The 9,359-nt window shown below is 41.2% G+C and overlaps 1 pseudogene; it reads right to left on the reverse strand.

The window, feature by feature from the left end:
- Positions 1–4,727: 4,727 nt before the first annotated feature.
- Positions 4,728–5,444, reverse strand: LOC147425784 (uncharacterized; annotated as a pseudogene).
- Between the last annotated feature and the right edge of the window lie 3,915 nt (positions 5,445–9,359).

Below are 9,359 nucleotides of genomic sequence, written 5' to 3' on the forward strand. Positions count from 1 at the left end.
AGCACACAACAAGCCTAAACTAGCAAGCTCAAGAAAACAAAGGGTGTGTCACTCACCGCTCTACGCTCGCCTTCGTGGTGGATTCCTCGCCGCGATGAAGAAGAAGCTGCAGTCGTGCCGTGCTCAACCGCTTCGCCGCCGTCGTGCCTTCGTAATGCTCGATCGTACACACACTCTCCCTCTCTCTCTCTCTCACACACACACACACACGAGGAGGTGAAGAAGAAGAAGATGCAGATGGAGCAAGAGCACTCTTCAATTGCACAAATGAAAGAATGAGTAAAAATTAGGTTTAGTTGGCTTTTATAGGAGCTCACCCCATTCACACTTGGGCGCCCATGCTTAACCAACTAATCCCTTGAATGTCCAAGTTAAAGTGCGCCTCTCATCGACGATCACTCTACCTTTCCCTATTGGTCCGACAAGCCCGGTACCTGACTCTAAATCATACATAATACACGTCTGTCGTAGGTGATGGGGTGTCCGTGAGCCGTGAGGGTTAACAGGGATTTAGGTCTTGTGTCACAAGGTATAAATTGCAAGCAGTTTTGTGAGCATCTATCTGCTATGGATAGGAAGGGTATACATGGTGATTCCTTGAAGCAAGAAGAGGATGCTAGCTCTATGCTGACACCAGAGTCATGTAATGAAGAAGGGTTCTCCCTAGATGAGTGGAGACATGATTCAGTTGAAGATAATTTAGCGATGAGTCAAAAAGAAAGAAGGGGTGAAGATATTGTGCCAGAGACTAACTCCAAGGAGGTTTTTGAGCAGTCGGTTACAAGTGACCGGGAGCATACCTACCAGGATGATTTGGAAAGAGAATTAGACACCATATTTGAGAAGTATTCAAAGTTTTATGCTATAAAGCTGGAGAGGTATTTGGTAAAAGGTGAGAGAATTGATGAGAGGTTTACCATGCACATTTATGATGTTTCTCTCGATGTTGAGAAAGGCTATCTAGAGGATTCTTTTGAGAATGAAGATGCAGATTCAGACTTCTATGCGAAAGAGGTACATATGGATTTACAGGTTGGTCAGAAGGTTGAAGTGCAATTTCAAAAATCTTTCAAGTATATTACAGGAAGCCAAGAAGTGTTTTTTGAAGAGGAGGATGAGGAACTTATGTCTCTACGTCATGAATATTTTGCGCATAATGGAGATTTGTTACAGATGTTTTGGAGACAGATGTATATAACAATTCCTTCTGATCCGAGAGCAATTAAAAGATGCGGAGAATCTCAATGCTTAGTACAATACAAGTTTTTGAGTTACCCATATGATCCTGGAGGAGGTCATGGGATGACAGGGGATACAATTGCTTTCAAAAGTTACCATGAGGTTGGCACATGCCGGAGGATGTGCAGGTTTAGAGGGGGTGGATGTCGTGATGTGACACGTACATAGTGGGAACACATGCTACAAGAGTTATCTTGTAATTTTTTAGATACATAATTATCTTTCCTATAATGTACATATGCATATTTAAGTATAATAATAAGCGTTCTATCTAATCCTATTATTTTTCTCAAGGGTAACCTATTCTTACTTTACCATCAGAAAATACTATGGGAAAAGCATCAATAGCTCCGCCTCTTTAACTTGGGGCAAAAAGCATTGATTCTTTATTTCTACTATCTCATTATCATCTCACACCCTAGCTAGATCCTATATCTAGGGTAAACTCCAATATATATATATTCTATGTATTTTTCATATTTTTCTTATATTTCTTTTTAAATAGCTACTAGGAGGGAATCATATCCTAGTGGGACACTAGGTGGCATGATTTCAAAGATACACTTATTTTAATGCATTATTGCAAGCAAGATTACAAAACTTTATCAAGGAGCAATGTCATGCTTTCATATGGCATGAGGTGTCCGTTGGAATTAAATGAAAGTCTAGGCTAAGGAGACCACATGAAGACTTTTGTTGCCATAAATGGACCCTATTTTAATGAATTTCTTACACAAGGTTCCAATCCGAATTCGAAAACGATTTTAAAATGAAAATCGTAGCTAATGAGCTGAAGTTTTTGCCCATATTTTTACGTTTTTATTTGAAGCCACGGTTAAGGAGATATCATCAAAATACTGGACCCCAGTCTGCCCACATCATGCAGGGGCAGCTCATTTCCAACTTTTCCAATTCCTGTTCACACTGGCTCCTCTCTTCTTGTGTAAACCCTCGGGGGTTCACTTCACCTATAAAAGGGGACCTCTTCTTCCTTGGAAGAAAGTCAAGCATTCAAGCCATTAATGAGAGGAATTCTTGAGGGAGTGAGTAGTAATGCCTAATTGTACTTAGCCCCATTAACATAAGCCCAAGCTTACACTTTCTCCTAGAGGGAGACTAGCCATTCTTACAACAAGCGAACCTTGGAAGATCAACTCTAATCAAAGAAGGTCTTGCACTTGATGTATCAATCAAAGTGAAATTATCCACTCTTCTTCTCTCTCCATCAATAATGGTGCCAAAGGGTTTGTCAAGTAAGATGTGTTTTACATTGATGTTTTCTTGATTTCTTGTTGTTTTCATTTTCATCTCTAATCCAACATATATACATATATATATATATATATATATATATATATATATATATGTATCTAATCTCATCTCCTTAACCAAACCTATCTCTCTCATTCTTAGTAATTCATCCTCTCTAGGTTCTCTTGCTACAGGTACATCTCTCCCCGTAGTATCCTTATTGCCTACGGGTAAGAATAGGGCCTGGGAGGGAAACTTCTCATCTCTTCACTTCTCTCATACTATCCTAGATGAATAACCCACATGATGATCATTTCTATCGCTTTCACTCTGTACGATCCATTAGAATTAATGTATGGATTAGCCGTAAAATACACTTTCAACAACGTATAGTGTTTCTCTTTGGCCCAGAAAGGCTCAATGAAATACTCCTATCACCGGATCCCATTATACTACCTCTCGTAGACTATAACTTTTCTTTTGACGTAAGCGTAGTTATCTTGCTATGAACCAATAAGTTTTGTACACACAATTAATCCCAATCACTAGACAAAATATATATATTATGGTAAGCACAAAACTACAATTCCAAAGAACAATTCGTAGCCTATTTGGTCAGCCAAGATTGAATGCCATTAACTCATCTATTAACCCTTTCATATTACCCATGATACGATATGACCATAGCCTTGATGTTTTCATCTTTGTGTTATTTTCATATTTTCTTTTGTGTTCTTTATTTGTGCGTGTGAGTGCAAGAGAGAATGGGTGGGCTTCTTTGATTTGACTTCTTTCCAATCCCTTGTCTTCATGGCATCTATGGTTTAACTCCTTCTAGATCATGTGCCAAACGTGCTGGCATTCTTACGCTCAACCGCCTCACTAGAAGTCTTCACATATTCTCCCCCCTTGTTGCGTACGCACACACGCAGTTGGGTACACACGAGTGCATGTATTCTTGAGCCTCCTCCTCACATGTTTGTTTCTCCAGCTCCCTTGAAACTTCAACGATTACACAATTTCTTAACCTGGCTCCACACACACACACACACGGATTCATTTGATTGTTTAATTTTTGAGAGATCTCCTTGGTTTCCTGAGGCCTGGATCTGTACCCTCTTCATGAACACCTGCTTAATGGTTTAGACAGGTTCAAATATCTTCCTATATGCTTCCACACACAACACACACACACATACACACACCAGGGTTTGTACACGAAAAAAAATGGTATTTCTCTACTTTTTATGAATGCTAACCCACCGTCTAGCATCTGCATGGCTCGAAGGATTAACATCGATGCAACACGATTACACAATATACATACATAGCTGCTACTCAACGCAAGCTTGGATTTGATTGAATACACAACGTGTACTATCTGGAGATTGATGGATGGAGATGATTGGAATAAATCTACCTTTCATACATTAGGCTCGTTGACTACGATCATACAGGTAGGTGCATCTACACCTACTCAGTACAATCATACTTTTCTAATAGGCTTTTGAATGAAAATTTATTTGGTATACGCGACAATTTTTATAAATATTTGGCTCATTGGACTAAAAAATTCCACTGGTGGTGCATTTGAATTAATACAAGCTAAGCATATTTCTAATGTCATCCTCCTTGGTTATTAGGGTATACTTATTGATATAACAATTCTAGTTCTGTATGGATATCAATCTTCTAAGAACTTGTTTTGCATTTGGTAGTTTGACACTACAAGAGGTTCTTCATATTAGCGACACTAGAAGTACGATGCTCAAATGTGAAAATCCATGATGCCGCTATGCTATTTGTTGATTAGCGACAAGCATAGCGACGTCGATAGGGGTAAAAAAATAAACCGAGCTCCAAAAACTTTGTCCACTACATTCATTCTAATGTAGATGTGTGTGTGTAGATTTCTTGTATCCACAAATATAGGCATTGACCAATAAAAACGAGATTATAACCTGGTGGTTCTGATCTCCATGCACATCTAGACTGAGGTGTGCGGGGATTGGACATGACTAGAGAATGTGAGGTAGTTTACAGTGTGATCTAAGAGAGAGAGCGAGAGAGAGAGAGAGAGAGAGAGAGAGATTGTATTATCGTCCACGGAGGTCAAATATGACCCATGGGATCGGATGCAAAACATTACAGGGAAATACGTGTACGTAAAGACAAGATATACATGCCAGTTAAAGACTGAGGGTCCATTGGGAGGGTGAAAGAAAGGGAACAAAAACCTAAGGGGGAGTAGTTGAGGGGAGAGCCCCCTTTGAAGTCGGAAAATCCTAAATGATAGTTTTACTGCCTCGGTAGACTGACCATTTACCTTGTTTGCGGGCTTCAAACATCTTCTTGAGCTCATGCTTTTTAATTTTGAGTTGATTTGTTGTCAACTCCTTGGAAATCCAAAGATTTGTTCCTTTGAGAAGATGAGATTGACATAGAAACTTCAACCGCTCGTCTTTATCCTTGAAAGTAAAGGTGCAATGCTCGGGACGTACATGTCGATGTGTGTCATTGATCCAAGCAACGATCTCTGGCTTGATGTTGACTGGTTGAAGAATGTCATTGAGCTTGGTAATTGCTTCTTCAAGGGTGTCCTCAACGGTGCACCACGATGAGAGAAGCCCACCAATGTGGACCTTCAGGGCATTCTCTTCTTGAAGTTTTCGTTCACAGAGATCCTTTGTTACACAAGTCTTCACTTGGGTGATGGTTTCTGAGTGAGCTTGGCTAACCTTTTCCTTAACCTCCTTTACCTTGTCGGTGGCGATGTTAGCCATGGAATTGAAGCGTTCTTCTAGCTTGTTGAGGCGATTTTTGAGCTCAAAATTCTCTTTTATGACTTGATCCAGAGTTGCTCGAAGCTAAGTAATACGATAGAGTTTGTTAGGGACTGCTAGCACCGTTGCAAAACTCGGTTGTGTTCTCGCAGGTGCCTTTGGGGTATTCATCCACATGCTTACGATGGTCTAAGATCCAAGAACGACTTAATGAGGACCCTATGGGAACCACATTTAGGTTTGAGAAAAGACCATAAAAACGATTATTCGGATGACGTGCCTGTGTTGAGCAACATTTGCTTCATGTGGAGTCATGCCTGTGTCGAGCAAGACTCGCTACAGCCCATAGAATCGCCTTCGGAAACCTGTGGACATACTCCCGAACATGCACGACCGGATGTTGCTGAAAATCAATGGGCGACAGTTGACTTGCTGCTGCTAGAAATCCATGGGTGACAGAAGAACTAGTTATGTTGCTGCTTGTGTAGCGCAGGGCAGGGCTAGTTCCTAATGCCCTCCCATAGGGCTGCCCTTGTCCCCAGGGAGGACCACCTCACAGAGCTGGTTGTAACCTAAACCTGAGAGAGAGAGAGAGAGAGAGAGAGAGAGAGAGAGAGAGAGAGAGAGAGAGAGAGAGAGAAGAGACAGAGGATTCCAATAGAAGATTAAATTTATGTCTAGGTTATAAGGTTTTTACATTCATTATGAGTAGTCACGTGGATGTGGGGCCGTCCAATCGAAACACCTATCTCTCAACAAGGATCTTATGTCCTTGTTATCAATGCAGACATGCTGTGAGAAAAACAAGACGCGTTTCTTTGCAGCATGTTCGTAAATTTGGCAAGTTTGACCCATCTATTTTAGATTGAGTTCTTATCGATTCCAACTCATTGGACTCTAACACTAGCCAAAAGGCCACAATCTTGCAACCCAATAGACGTGTTTGTAGACGCTTCGATCGTAGCATACGTGAGGCCACAAGATGCACCCTCTGATAGCTCAGAGATTGATCATGCAGACCAAATTTCCAACGAGGCTATGTTTGAGCCCGAGATTGATGAAATGATTGAGACAATCATGGATTCGGAAAGGCTTATCTATGATGACATGAAAAGTGAAGCCGATACGCCATTGTATGGTGGAGCACATGTGTCTAGATTGAAGGCGCTCCTAGTTCTTCTCAACATGCAGACAAAGTTTGGATAGAGTGACACTAGTGTCATAGCGCTTTTCAAGTGATCTATTACAATGTCTAATGATCCGATAGATTACTTACACAAGCATACCGCATTTCTTTTGCTGTGTAGATTGCTCAAAGAGCACATATAACTAGTTGAAAATGTGATGCCACATTCAAGAGAGGAAGCAAGAAAGATCTTTCAAAACATGGGGATGGATTACAATTTGATTTGGGCTTGTCCTAACGACTGCATTATTTTCAGAGGGGAATGCATAGACTTGGAAAAGTGTCCAAAATGTGATTCTGAAAGATATCCACAAAAGATTTTGCGGCACTTTCCTCTGCTACCTTGCATCAAGCATTTCAGCCACCCTAACATCATAGCATGAGGAGAATAGATCTTCAGATGATGTGTTGCGGATTTGTGCAAATTGCACAGCCTGGAAACATATAGATGACACATGGATGGATTTTGCCAGGGAGCCTTTAAATTTGCACATTGGCCTAGCTATGGATTGCGTAAATCCATTTGGTCAGAGGTCAACATCTTACAATGTATGGCAAGCTGTCATCGTCAACTACAACATTCCCCCGTGGTTGACAACCAAGAAGGGGCACTTGTTTCTAAGATTGATTGTGTCAGGGCGGTATAAAGTGAAGAATATGGATGTGTAACCTCATCCACTATTGTAAGAGATACAAAAATTGTGGATTGGAATAGATGTGGTGGATATGAGCCAACACACAGGTCGACGCAATGCTTTGATCAGGGGATTTATAATGTGGACCAAGCATGACTATTCCGGACTAACAGAATGTTAGGTGATATATACTCAAACTGAAACACTATAAACCTTGGTTTTTATCAAGCTTATCTATTGTCATTTGTATACATGTAGGGAATCAAACAAGTAGATATAGAGCATCTATCAAATGTGGATCAACTTTAGAGGATTGGTGATCTGAAAGCACTCATGTAAGTTATGTGGCTCTTGAAGGTGGTATTTCATCCTACAAAGTCTGCATTAAAGTGGTGGTATGTCATAGAGGTATCCCCTTGTAGTGCACGGATGTATGAGGACTACCATGTGCCAATCACAGCGGAATCAGTGGAGGAGATCAGAAAGGATGCTGAGTCAAAAGCTGTTGAGGTGGTGAAAGACGAGCCTGGTGCTGCTACTCTCTATGGAATGCATATAGAGGATCTACAAAATTAAACGAAGGACATCTGCCTAAACGGAGAGCTCTATATAGACATAGGGAGTTATGCAGAGTTAAGCAAGGATGAGAGAGAGACCTCATAAAGCCATAAACATTGTATTTGAGAAATTGCTCCTTTTTATAATATATATTGTATTCACGTCGAGTTTTACCCATTCTTGTCTCTATGCTATACTTGAGAAATTTAAATTGTGTCTATTCAAATTATAACTTGATCATATTTTCTTCTCCATTCATCATTAAGATTTAATGTTCGTGTGTTTAATGCAGGTATGTATGATGATCAGTTTCTTTCTTTGTTGTCACCCTAGCAGAGGACGTGGTACAAGGAGCGTCATCGGTCTGGAGTACCATCGCGTCATTCCACTCCTTCAGTGTCTCCCTCTATTTTGAAGCATGTAGCGTGCTCCGAGATTTTGGTGTTGACGAGATGATCTACACACTCTTCTAGGCATTGATACTGTGGTGGTGGCGGCGGTAGTTTCTATGGAGATGTCGTTGCTGATGCTTCGACACCACCACGTAGTCGACGAGGCTCCTTATCTTCCCCTTCTTTGCCCACCCCCACACTAACCACGACATTGCCATCTACTCCAGGTTTTGCATAGCTATCTACTGTTTTTGGCTACACACCACTCACTACTCCTCCAAGAGTCACCCCAGTCGACACTCCTCGCTTTGGGGCCCAGACTCTAGTGGAGACACCTGTCCTCCATACTCCCATCAAGATGCCACTTGATACTCCACTCGAGACCCTTGCCAAGACATCCGAGTTTATGCGGTACAGGGAAGAGGGCTTATCGTACTCGATCAATATGAGTGGCTGCATCATCTTGGTTGACGATGGCAAGAAGGTGATCTCGCGCACACGCGGCCTTTTCTCTCAGGTGTTTCGACACTACAGACTAAACACATGGAGTGAAGTTCCAAATGAATTAATAGACAGAGTCATCAGCATGATTCATGATGAGTTTCTCGTGTCAAGTTGGGATGAGCACTTCAATGAATACCTGATGAAGGTGTGGATGCACAAATACTGCAAGCACAAGTTTTCTAAAGTGCAAAAAGAAATAAAGAATGGGTGGAACAACCCAGATTGACTGGCCAAAGAAGATTGGAAGAATGAAAAGCGAGCAAAGCGTGAGAATCCTGACAAGTGGAAGCAACAAAAGGAGGCAGCCAAAGTGCGAGTAGATGCAGGGAGCTCATACCACTTGGGGAGCGATGGGTGGACATCATTTGAGGCCAATTTTGTAAGTGTTTTTGCATTGGCCTTTAGGTTTGGTAGTTATGGATAATTGTACTTTTAAATTATAACATAACGTATTATTTGTATGTTTTGAACAATGGTCAATGATAGGACGTGACCCCACACCGTACAAGCGTGAGTATGTAGGCAGAAAGGGCTTACATGCCCTTATGGAAAGAGCAACAAGCCTCTGAATACATTATTTCAAACGTTTTGAACTTGGGATACTCAATGTCGACATCTTCCTGAAACATCAATGCTGGTAAGTTCTCGAACTTAAGTCTCCAATATATTTCTTCGAATTTTCAAACAATAACAATTTTTCCAGTTTCCTAACCTAGGCTTTGATACCACGTGTGAGGTACCCTCCTTTTGCAAATGGATATGGCAATGGGGTGGGGACCTCACACAAAGTTTTGAGCTAGTTGTGGTTCTT

This window comes from Adiantum capillus-veneris, chromosome 25 (genome assembly GCF_014529385.1).
Source record: "Adiantum capillus-veneris isolate H3 chromosome 25, ASM1452938v2, whole genome shotgun sequence".
NCBI classification, from domain to species: Eukaryota; Viridiplantae; Streptophyta; class Polypodiopsida; order Polypodiales; family Pteridaceae; genus Adiantum; species Adiantum capillus-veneris.